Source organism: Ambystoma mexicanum, chromosome 3q (genome assembly GCF_040938575.1).
Source record: "Ambystoma mexicanum isolate Mex_15411 chromosome 3q, UKY_AmexF1_1, whole genome shotgun sequence".
Lineage (NCBI taxonomy): Eukaryota > Metazoa > Chordata > Amphibia > Caudata > Ambystomatidae > Ambystoma > Ambystoma mexicanum.
Window position 1 is genome coordinate 1,088,648,656 of NC_090926.1, and position 12,608 is coordinate 1,088,661,263.

General features: G+C 50.9%; 1 protein-coding gene across 1 annotated transcript in view; it reads right to left on the reverse strand.

Moving 5' to 3' along the window:
• The window catches only part of LOC138447628 (uncharacterized), a 1,020,308-nt gene extending 1,009,087 nt beyond the window's left edge, over positions 1-11,221 (reverse strand). Inside the window, exon 1 of the mRNA XM_069603826.1 lies at positions 11,120-11,221. The gene's annotated coding sequence lies outside the window, so the exon portion shown is untranslated. The remainder of the gene's footprint in view (positions 1-11,119) is intronic.
• Positions 11,222-12,608: the final 1,387 nt, after the last annotated feature.

Here is a 12,608-nt window from a genome sequence, read left to right on the forward strand (position 1 = left end):
CGTACGGCGCCCTAGGTGCAATACCGCCACCCCTCTTAGCGGTCACCGCAGTGTGCGCCTACCGGAAAGTACGGTGCCCGGAAATATACGGAAACGGAAGTTAAAACATGGGCCCGGAACGGGAAACATCCCGGCGTACACCTATAAATACACTAAAACCACACAACCACTAAAATCACTACCCTGAAACACACCCCAACCCGTCAACCACCCTAGCGAAACCAAGAATAATGGGAAAAGCAGCGAAGAAAGCGTGCGACCGCAAGCGGCAGGTCCACTTCTCCCGTGAGGAACTCACCGTGCTAACAGAGACCCTCCAGGAGAATGCTGCCGTCGTCTTCTGCACGCAAATGACCAGGACGGCACTTGCAAACAAGAAGGCCATATGGGCTCTGGTGGCACAGCGGGTAAGTGCGGTGGGGACCGCACCCCGCACCCCACAGCAATGCCGCAAGCGATGGGACGACCTGCGGATACGCGTCCGCAGCATACTCTCTGCCAACCGCAACATTGCCACAGCCACCGGGGGAGGTCCTGAATCACCCATCAAGTTGACCCCCTGGGAAGAAATCTGTGCCTCCACCATCGGAATGGAGAGCATAGAGGGAGTCGGAGGGATGGAGAAAGGAGTGCAGACATCCGAAGATACAGGTAGGTGGGCCAGAAAAAACAATGCCAAATCCACACAGTCCATCCATGTGAAGTACCATGCGTCCACATAGTGCACAGAAACACATGTCCAGGAGAACGTCCACACACATCGGCCTGATAGCGCACGTTAAAACCCACAATAAATACATAAATAATTAAAAACCCCTAATACACGCACTACACGTGCAGCAGGCACACCCTAACTGCAGGCTGCCAAACAACTGCACCCTCACTCCACACACAAATCAAAGCACCTCCAAGGCCCCGGCCCAAATCACCCTCAGGTACCACCCCAATGCATGTGATACAATGCCATTCCAATTCCCACAGACCCACCAATAACCCTCGCCCTCCTCTACTCCACCACAGGGTCCGATCCAAACGACGAGCTACAGGACACCCCTACCAGCACACCTGCAAAGAGGGCCAAGACCAACGGCCAGAGACCCTCCACCTCAGCTGCACGCATCAAGACACGGCAGCAGCACAAATCAGGTGGCAGCACAGAGGAGGGAACATCAACAGGCACCCCAGCAGCCAGCATGCCCACAACACCACCACCACAGGTCCCCCCAATGGATGCCACAGAAGGCACTGCCTCCGGTGGCAGCAGCACCATAGGTGACACCCCATTGATGGCAGCATGCTCCGACACAGAAAACGGGGATGCCGAAGTCAGATCCATCCATGACCTGTCCCAATCCCCCTGTCTGTCCCATCCCGTACAACATGAGGATACCACGCAGGGGCACCCACAAGACGACGACTGGCCATCCCCCACAAGCCCTGTGGCAAGGCAACATGAGGACAACAGCCCCTCTGTGACACCCCCGCAAATGGCCTTGGCCCAGCAGAGGCAACAGTCCCTCGACCAGCTGATCGAACAACAGCAGCAACTGGCCACGCTCCTCAAGGACCATGCTGATGAATGTGGGGGCACTAAGGCAGACATAGAAACATCAACTGAGACACTTAGGGCACAAATCGAGAGTAGCACCGAGAGCCTGAGAGTCCAAATGGAGAGAAGCACCGAGAGCCTCAGGGGGGAACTGCATGCGACGGCCAAGGACGTATGTGCCGAACTTGCCGCAGTGCGCCGTGTGCTCACTGAGCTCTCGCAAACCCTTAGGGACATGCATGGACGTGAGCAGGCAGACACATCATCCGTTGCAAGTTCCGTCCAGGGCAGCCCCCAACGTAGATCTGGAAGGAACCTGCGCTCCACAGGCAGGGGTGCCCCTGATACCCGCAGAGGGGGCATGCAATAGCGACAGCATCTTTGGACACTGGTGTTCGGGGGGGAGGTAGGGGGGTGGAGGGGGTGTGTTGGGCTCACTTGGGTGGCGGGTCGATAGGGTGTTCAACATGACATCACATATGCCATAAAAAGTGCACGATCAACCAATGAGATGTGTGGACATTGATCTTTGTGTACTAGGCCATCATAGGCGTACAGTCCATATTGTGCATGTCCCAGACACACGCAGTGCCACGAGTCCCGTGTCCATGTATCAGCCACCAGGCGTGAGTGCTAGAAGCATACATCAATGAGATGCTGACGAATGTCACGGGCCTCCGGTGCCTCGCAGACTCCATGAGGTGCTGCCACATCCCCACCCTCATCATGACCATCTTCAGGTGCTTGCAGTTCTGCGTCAGGGGGCATGGGCACATTTCTACGTACGCACATGTTGTGGAGCATGACACATGCCATCACCATCTTTGCAACCTTCTCATGGCGGTACAGGAGTGCCGCCAGACCTGCTGAGGCAGCGGAAACGGCCCTTCAGTAGGCCGAATGCCTGTTCTATGACTACACGGGTACGTGAGTGGGCATGGTTGTAGTCCTCCTCATGCTGGTCCCGTGGGTTCCGGACTGGTGTGAGGAGCCATCTCTTCAGTGGATATCCAGCATCACCTGTATGTGGACGAGAAACGTATGATGTGGAATGCCATTGATACGTACGCACACCCCCCCCCCCCCCCTTCCTGCCAGCTCATTGCCAATTCACATACCCCACATCATCATGCATGTAATGAGACTCACCGAGTAGCCAGGATCTGTTCCCTGCGTGTCGCTCCATGTAGCGTGGTATTGTAGAGTTCCTCAAGACCATAGAATCATGGGTTGATCCAGGGAATCGGGCGCAACAATGTGTAATGATCCTGTTGGAGTCACACACCATTTGTACATTCAGGGAATGGAATTGTTTTCGGTTGCGGTACTGGGCCTCCATGGCATGTGGGACGACCAATTCCACATGGGTGCATTCGATGGCACCAATGCAACCCGGTATGCCGGCAAGTGCATGGAATCCCACTTTCGTGTTTGTAATTTCCTGCTCCGAGCGTGGTAGGGAGATGTAGTCGTCTGCGTGCTGCAGGAGGGCATCGAGCACTTGCAATAGTGTCCGTGAGAACAGTGGCTGAGAAATGCCATGCAACTGTCCGACTGTGTGCTGGTAGGTGCCTGTGGCCAGGAAGTGGAGTACAGACACCACCTTCAGTAGGGGTGGGATGGCGGTTGGGCTATCTATCATGCTGACAAGGTCAGCCTGTGTCATGTCCACAATGGCGGCTATGGTGTCCCGGTCCAAACGGTAGAGGGTGTGGATCTGCTCATCAGTGAGGTTGAACGGATGTGCTCGGAGGCGTGGGATTGCGGGCTGCCTGCGTGGTGGTAGTGGCTGTGCTGGTGGGCCTTGCTGGCCCTGCCTTGGCCTCCTCCTCCTCCTGCGTCTCCTCCGTGCTGCTGGTTGTAGTTGGTGTTCGTCTTCCTCTTGGAGTTGGAGCACTTGCAGTGCTATCAGGTCCCCCAGGGCCAACATCGCGAGTCCTGCCGGTAGCATTTCGGTGTGGTTGTGGGAGGAGACTGGCTGTGCAATTTATGTGTTTTCAGGCTGTATGGCCTCCACCTGTGGTGATTCATTCCACCTGTGCAAACTGCCCTCCCCTTTGGCCGAGCACGTCACGCGCACAACGCTGCAATTCGGGGAATGGTATCTTGCTATTGCTATCATGTATTTGTACCCGATGGCCGTGTTAGATTGGTTGATATGTTCATTCGGCTATGGTCCCATTGTTTCCCATTCTATCTGTGCAGTCGCGAACAGACTTGTGAAGGGTCAGTGGAACGTAGTACTCGAGTAACGGTGGGCCCTCATGCATCACTGTACCGAGTTGCAACGACGGGCGGGGCGTCCCATTCGTGGGTGAAGGCAGTTGCCATTTTCACACACAGCCGCACTCGATGGAATAATTAGTGATTTCAAACGGCCACAGATGCCTTTCCGACGTGGTGTTGCAAATGAGGAATTCGAAGGGCGGCGCCTTCGGTCTTCAGCTAGCGGCGAGGAGATGCCCACAGGTCTGACTGCAAATATAACGTTCTATTGTTCAATGTCCTTGAGACAGGGCCCATGGCGAGGGAGCAATGATTGATATGAATAGTTTGGGATGCGCAATAGCTACGTGGGCGATGAGGCCGGCCGTTCCCAAATACATGTTACTTCACAACACTGGAATTACGGGCTGGGGCACTGTGGATTTTGCAGGCTGCATAACGCACAGACTCAATGGATGTTTCTAATGTCATGTGAGTAATTATTCAGGCGTTTTGATCCCGGGATGAGGGAATGATGAATGGATGCATGGGCAGGTGATTTGATACAGAGTTTGCCATGTACAGGGCTTCTTGGGATCTATCCGCCTCCCCTACGCTATGTGATGCAGGGCTGCCATAGTGGGACCATCGTCTATCTGGCCTTGTTGAGCCCTCCCTGTCTCGAGGCGCCCTCAGACACTTGTGTCCATGCACGTTAACATTCCCATCTGATGGATTCTGTTTTGACAGACGCATGCACAGGTACACTCGTTTGTGATGGTGTTTGCACCTCGATATAGATGGTTATGAGTCGCAAGTGGTTTTGGGGTGGTGATGATCCTTTTGAGTGGGCTAGCATGCATATGGCTGTGGATTTCGTGTGATCATTGAAGTGAGTTGTTCGAATGTAGTTCTGATGGCCATTCTGTTCTTTTTCTTTTCTTTTGGTTGACAGGTATCTCCTCCCCTTATGCCACTCCTGCAGATGGATTTTACTCCCGACACCTGCTGCTTCGTGTTAATCGGTGGAGCAGCATTACGATCTTATGGGACGATCGCCAATGGCCCACATGCCCTTACGCAGTACTGGTGTCTCGGAGCAACATTTCGGCCTTTCAGCTGGACTAGTGCCTCCCCATTGGGACGGCCCTGCGGTTCTGTGCGCTTCCATGTTGCCTTTTCGTACGTGAATGTGGCTCTGTGTACCATGGGGGTACAGGGCGACACACAAGTAGTGGCTGGTCATTTCTTGCGGATGCAGCCCACAATGGTGATTAGTGTTTTGGAGTTCATGGCCTGATGGCTGTATGGGCTTGGTGTCTTTGATGTGCATAAATTGCTATTCTGATTTGGCCCGTGTAGCGTTTTTCTTTGCAAGTGATGTGGCATATGCCTATTTGGGGGGCGATGTATTGTGAGGAGATCTGCATTGGGTTCCAGCTTCGGGGTTTAGTTGCGTGGTACTGTACTGGGCGCGTTTGCCTACTAAGCCCGTGAGGTCAGGGATGGGGGCTGCCTATATGACAGTTTGAATGTTGTCATGCTCAGGGGCGGGGGATTGGGTTTTGTGTAACAGATGCCGGTCAGCCAGGTGGACTGGTGGAATGATGTGATTTTCGGAATATTGCTGGGCACAGGTGCCTGTGTTTGCGTGCGTTTCTTGGTGGGGGACTGTGGTCATGTCCATTGGGATGGCTTCTGTATTCGTGCCATCTGTGACCTGCAGCTCCCATTGGCCCCTCTTGTGTTGCTTTTGTTCGTTGGCATGCATGGGTGCTTTGTACATTTCAATGGTTGCATTGTGACTTCATTGCACCTACCGGGAGTTGTACTTTGTGGGCAGGGAGCGGTGTACAGGCACTCAGTGGGGCCGTTTACGGTTGATTCGCGATGCCGTACTTCTCGCCATGGCGGAATGGTACATTCCGCCATGCCTGATGGCGTTAGGTACATGTCCGCTAGGGTCGGAATTGGCGTACCGTTGCGCCATGGTGGTGTTTGCGGTTTGGCATGGCGCGCGCGCGCGTGCTTGGTGCAGTTAGCGTTGGCGTTCACTACGGTGTCGCTAATGGCTTCGTACTTTGCGGTGACGGGTCATAGTCGCACCGAGCGCTATTCGATGGCGGTATTGCATTTCCGCCATCGTTTTTCGATTTCCGCAAGGGTCTTAATGAGGGCCGATGTCACATTCCCCCTCCCCCCGGTGCTGCTTTGACTCTTTCTCTCTCCCCAGGCAGTCAGTACCTAATCTTCTTGCCTCCTCTCTGCCTTCTCTGTCTGGTGGGTTTCCCTCTGTTGGCTTGTGGTTATTCTCTGAAGCACCTCCCTGTCAGGAGGCCTGGCCGGGCCACCCGGGACCCGTTTCTTAGAACCCCTCGGTGGGACCTTTGACTATTCCCACCATTTCTGCTTTGTTGCTTCCCTCGGTGGTCTCTTTTCATGTCAGTTGGGTTATTCTTCTTCTATTTTCAGAATCTGCATGCCCTCCTCACAGGTTGTTATCCAGTGTTGTCTCCCCTCCCACTCAAATAGCAAACCAAATGGGAAGCTCAATCGATAGCGCACCTCTGCCCGGGCCAATGCCCACATCACCGGACCCATCATTCATCGTTTGGTGAAAGTGGGCTGAGCCAAGTCTTGGAATAGTTGTATCTCCAAACGTTGTAGGTAATCCTTCTGGTTTTTCTAGCAGCCGCTAGTATTTGTTCTTTCTGATCAAAGCGATGTAGGGCTACTACCACATACCTGGGCCTGGCCCCTGGGTCTCCTATTCTAGGACCCACTCTGTGAATGCGTTCCAAGCGTACCTCGGACCCATTCTCTATCTGCATCAGGTCCGCAAACACCTGTTGCGCAGCCTCCCACAAATCCTTGTCTGCTACCGTTTCCGCCAGGCCCTTTATTCTGATGTTTTCCCTTTGAGACCGATTCACAAGATCTTCGCTTTGGATTTCCATATTTTGGGTGACCGTTGCCAGTTGTTCCACCAGCTCATCTGTCTTGCAGTTATCTTCTGCAATTTCTTGCAGTACATTTTCTGCTGTGTCCGTCCGTTTTTCCAGGCTCGCTATGTCCCCCTTCACCTCTTTCAACAACTGCAAGAACTCTGCGCAAATCAGGCTCAGTTGTGACTGGATTGTCTCTGAGATCTTGTCTGCAAATTCCTGAAAATAATGGGGGAGTATGTCTTGGGTGACCACCTACTCTTTCTCTGGGCCCCCAGCTGCTTCATGTTTGCTCTCCAGGACCGGATCTTGCTCGTCGTCTGTGTTGGTCTCCTCCTCATTTTGCCCCAGTCTTTGTAGATTGCCCTCTTGGGTCTTCTTAGAGGACTTGAGGGCTGTGTGTTGATCTTTACCCTTGTTTTTGGACATTGCTGGGGGTGTTATGAATGTGGGAGTGTGTTAAACCCTCCTCCTGTTGTCCCACTCCCTTACCTCAGGTCCCCCTCCTTGGGACGTTGCAAGGCCGCTCGCACCTTCTCTTCTCTTTTCTGTTCCCAGAGAAACCTGGGACCGTACTGTCTCTCTCTGGGAAGGCCTGACAAAAAAACTGAAGTGATCTTCCCTCCGTTCTTTGCTGAACTTGCTTAAATTCATTACGGGTCCTCAAGGTCATCACCCCCTTTCCGGGCTTGCTGCTGGTCAAACGTCCCGCCTCCTTTCACCTCTTCCCTGTAGGGTCCTCCAGCCTCCGGGCCTCCTACTGTCTTGCTGGTTGTTGGGCCCAAGAGTTAATTTCAGGGCAGCGCAGCTCCTCTTCTTTTCCCCGTCAGATCTCTGCTATGTACTGGGCCACTAGGATGTCAACCGGCAGGGCTGAGACTTCTGGCTGAGTGGGTAGGGGTTGTCTGTGGGTGCCTCCCCAGTGCTTCCCAGTATCCTTTCTGGGCTTTCCTCACGGTTAGCTCCTTATGTTGCCTGATGCTGCCAGTCCCCTGCCTTCTCCCTCTTCTCTGTACCAGCACCGTTGCCGGCAACTTAGCCACCATGGTCCGGTATAAGGAACTGTCTGGGGGGGGGTTATGTCTGCCGCAGTGTTGTCTCCTGCAAGGGTGAGGGATGGTCCCCTGGGCCCTTCTGTATTCAAGCGTGCCGATCCCCACTCTGCTGTCCCATCCCTCAATCCTGTGTCTGGGCCTCCACCTCCTTTCCCGCCCCCACTCAGCGCTTCTGCTTCCGGGAATATGAGTAACCTCGAGCTGCCACTGACATGACTCTGGCTCCTCGCAGCACCCGGGCCGCACATCCTCCGCTCCTTCTTCCTTCTGCCCGACCTGCCTCCCTGGTTTCACCTTCGTGGGTGCTTCATCTGCGCTGCAATTTCTCTGCCTGGGAGAGGAGTTTAATCACTTCTAGTGTATTTTGGAGGCAATCTTGGAGCCCGCTCATGTTTGTTTTGAGGGTCCACAGGTGGGAAGGTGTGAATGTGTGAGCAGGATCATGTTGGTAAATTGAATCATAAATGTGATAGTGAAAGTCAGAAAGGTATGGTCGATGGAAGAAACATGAACAGGAGAGAGACACAGGAGAGAGGTCCTCACATCATCAAGGTGAGGGGTAAGAGAGAACTGCCTGAATTTCCTGTTAGTAATTGAAGAGGGGCGAGGAGGAGTAAAGGGTGGCGGGACTGAGATGTTAAAGTGAATAATGGAGTGATCAGAGGGGCGAGGGGTCAATGGAGCAGTCAGAGGGGGCCTACCAGAGTGGATAGGTTTGTTGTGGAGGGAGTGATAGGAGGGACTTAAGTTCATGGTGGGTGGCCGTCAGAGGGCTAGAGAAGGTTAAAGTCCTCAGCATTACAATGGAGCTGTTTGTAGGAAGGCACCAAACACAATGGTTCAAATCAGGAAAGAAGGAGTTGAGAGGACAGGACGTTGAAAGAGAGCCAGAACAGTGAGAGGAGTAGGAGCGAGGAGTTGAATAGTGGCATATTAAAAAGAGGAAGTGGTGATTCCAAACATAGGCATGGGGCAGTGTTTATGGCCTTATGGAAAAGGAACCCCAGACTGTCACCCTTCTCAACCGGTTGAGGAGTTTGAGAGAAGGCAGCAGAATCAGTGCACAGAGCTTGTATTGTAGCACTGTCATGAGGGGTGATCCAGGTTTTTGTGCTAGCAAGCAGTGAATGCTGAGGGTGATGAGAGTCGAAGATGTCAGTGATGTAGGAAGACTTGCTGCCGAAGGATTGTGCATTCTGAAGGCCAAGTGAAAGAGTGATGGTAGGTAGGGCAAAGGAGCAGGAGTTGTGCAGTACGCAAGGGGGATAGATGAGGTTGGAGATCCTGGGAGCATCTTGTTAGAGTTGTGCAGGTTCAGGGGGAACGATGGAGATGGGGAGGCTGGAGCATGAGGCAGAAGTTAAACTGAGTTGAGGCTGAAGTCTATGAGACAAGGGGAGGAGGAGATTGAGAAGGAGGAATGGTTCAAGGTCAAGGTGCATGATGGAAGGTAGAAGACATAGGGCAGTGAAGACAGTGAATGAATGGTGCAGCCCAAGAGAGAGAGCGAGGCTAGGCAGAAATGGAAGGGGTAGATGGGTGACTGACAAGAGAGCTGGTGTATGTTCTGATTGGGGCTAGAAGGGCACTATAGGTAACAGAAAGACAGTTAAAAGACCCAAAAGAGTAATGTTCCTTGGTCCTCTGAGGTAACAGAATCTCCAGGGTGAATGGATTGTCAAGTGGGTAGAAGGAGCCCTATGCGTAGTAGCAGGAGTCAGGTAAAGGGTGAGCTCATTAAAGTCCTAGCTTAAACACGGGTTTTGGCACTAGACCTTTTCCATCCCTAACAGGCCCAAACAGGGAGTTGCCCTTTGCTGCTCTTAGTCCTTGGCTTCCGAAAGCAGGATATTGCCAAGAAAAAGTAAATGAAATGAGCATCCAGTGAGTCAAATCTCTGTCTGGGAGCCAGTCACAGTGTTCCAGATGGCGTCCATACTTGCAGGCAGGGTTCTGGGTGTTGTAGGTCCAGAGAACTTTGTTTTGCAGATAGGACCATCAGATGGCGCAAGTCTTCCGAACCTGCACATTTGAATCGCTACAGATTCCTCTTCCATTTCCCAATACCCTTCCAAACCTGCCCATTTGGGCCATTGCTTTTTCACTTCCCTTTCCATATATTATTCCAAACATGCACATTTGGGCCCCTGCTGTTTCCCCTTCCCTTTTTCTTTACCCTTTCTCCTCATAACCAACCACTATGTGGTTTGAAGCGCAGCACAATGCAAAACACTTGCATTATATCCTTCTCAAACTTACAATTAATTGTTCCCAATGGAATATAAATGTAATTGAATGCTGCTGTATGCATCAATTGTTTTAAGGTTGTTATGAGCAAGTACTTGATTACCACTATAAATGCAAAAAGTCCCTATATCCTCCCTTTTCTTTCAATTCATGATAAGCTCGCTATTCATATGATGAATGTATAGCTTACATGACAACATGAATACTTTTGGATGTAATGCCCTCTCCAGATGTCTGCCTAACACATGCCCAAAAAATGATTGCTTTATTGAAAATGATGTTCCACTAATGACCGTCACAATGTCCTTATGAAGCAGCATGGTGGTAGGCCATGAGGTGGGCCATGATGTCCCCAGAGGCTGTTTGATACTCCCCTGAGGCTGATCCTGATATGCTCATGAAGCAGTGTGATATCTCTCTGAAGCCAATAAGGTAAACCAATTGTTGTCTTTTATTGCATCACAAAAACATGTCCCAATAGCGATACCAGGCTAACCCCCAGAAAAAGGACCCACAAATGTATTTGGATGACTGATGCAAACGTTTGCTGATGTCTGAATATTTATCGGTCCCTTATGGAGACTCAAATAAGCCACCCTTAGTCCCCTCATATTACTCCCTATGGAAGATGAGCGCCGCCTGTGCTCTATCCCGGCCCCTCATTTTTTTTTATGGCTGAGTGAGCTTACAACTTTTATGATCATGGCGCTATAACGATTTGGCTAAAGTTCTTAGCTCCCAAAGCACCACATTCAAGAATCCAAAACCCTATAACACAATACAACAAACTCGTTCTCCAACTAGCTAGCTCATTTGAGTGCTGCAGTGACAAAAGCTGCAAGGGAAGAAAGAGAGCCAAGTTGGCATCAATGAAAGAAAAGTGAAAATTCACAGGATTTCTGAAAGTTTAAAAACAGTGGGAAACCCGCCAAAAATGACACCTGGGAGTAATAGACGAGGTGCAAGAACACATTAGGTAGTAAAGAAGCAAAGCTCAGAGATGGCGAGACAGTGGCCAAGAAATGATACACGGAGACGAGTGGAGACACGGCTGTGAAAACATACCACTCACTCTGGAGGAAAGGGCCGCGTAAACAACGCCAGCAAGCAAAACGCACCTGCTCTCTGCTGTGCGATTCCTACAGCATCCAGCACTCGCCAGCTTTCCAGTAAGGAAGCAACCTTCTACCGGCAAAGAGACGTTGAGGAGTCTTTATTCTGCGGTCTGTGCAGAACAGATATGACACAAAAGCACAGAAACGAAACTTTGAAAGCACTTCCCGTTTGCTGAACTCACTATCATGAACAACATTAAAGCGGAACTTTCCTGGTCTGTAGCCCCAACCGGAAATCAAGCTGTGTGCTGTACTGTGCACTAAGTGACAGCTAAAAAGTCCATTGCAGGGGTTTTGTGAATTTGGTAGAAGGTACTTGCCGTGGCCATTGGTACATGTTTTCCAGGAATATTCAAGTGACTGATCCTAGGGAAGGAGCACAAACCAAGTGGGGTGCAGAGAGGAGTTGAGGGGAGAGGGGAGTGGGGAAAGGTCGATTTCTCTCCCCGAGACATTTTTTTAAATTAATAATTTAAAATAGTGTATTTTACAGTACACTTCCTGTCAAAAATTGTGTAAAGCCGCACAGTTGGCAATCCGTTTTGCAACACAGAATACAAATCTGATAGATGCAAGTCGCCAACAGTGCACAGAAACATTTTCACAATCATTTTCATCATTAAAAACATGTTCTTGCTGATTGTGCCCATATATTTTCATGCATTCTGCACCAATGTATGCCAGTATGATCATACAAGAACATACTTTTCTTGGCTTTGCCAGTAAAAAATGACATGCCACAGTAAGAAATCATGATCAGATGCAGGGCAGTGATCTGGGCAAGTATGGCCACGCTGAGCACTCATCGTGTATGCCTGACCCTTGACATCAGTAAATAATGCCATGCCACAGTAAGAAAGAGTGTCCAGGTGGGCTGTCCTAATGTAGGGCAGTATGCTGGCTTTTTAAACAATGCCATGCCACAGTAAGCAAAGATAACAAGACTGGCTGCCCCACTTCAGGCAATATGGCCCGGTGGAAACACTAATTAGGTTTGCTTGACCCTTGACATCAGTAAATAATGCCATGCCACAGTAAGAAAAAGTGTCCAGGTGGGCTCTCCTAATGTAGGGCAGTATGCTGGCTTTTTAAACAATGCCATGCCACAGTAAGCAAAGATAACAAGACTGGCTGCCCCACTTCAGGCAATATGGCCCGGTGGAAACACTAATTAGGTTTGCTTGACCCTTGACATCAGTAAATAATGCCATGCCACAGTAAGAAAAAGTGTCCAGGTGGGCTCTCCTAATGTAGGGCAGTATGCTGGCTTTTTAAACAATGCCATGCCACAGTAAGCAAAGATAACAAGACTGGCTGCCCCACTTCAGGCAATATGGCCCGGTGGAAACACTAATTAGGTTTGCTTGACCCTTGCTGCCAGTAAAAGATGCCATTCTGCAGTAAGACAATATGATAATAGCTTAATTTCGGCTACAAGCAAGAAGAGCACAAAATCATAAAAGAGGCAAAGTAGTAGATTATTATACAAAGT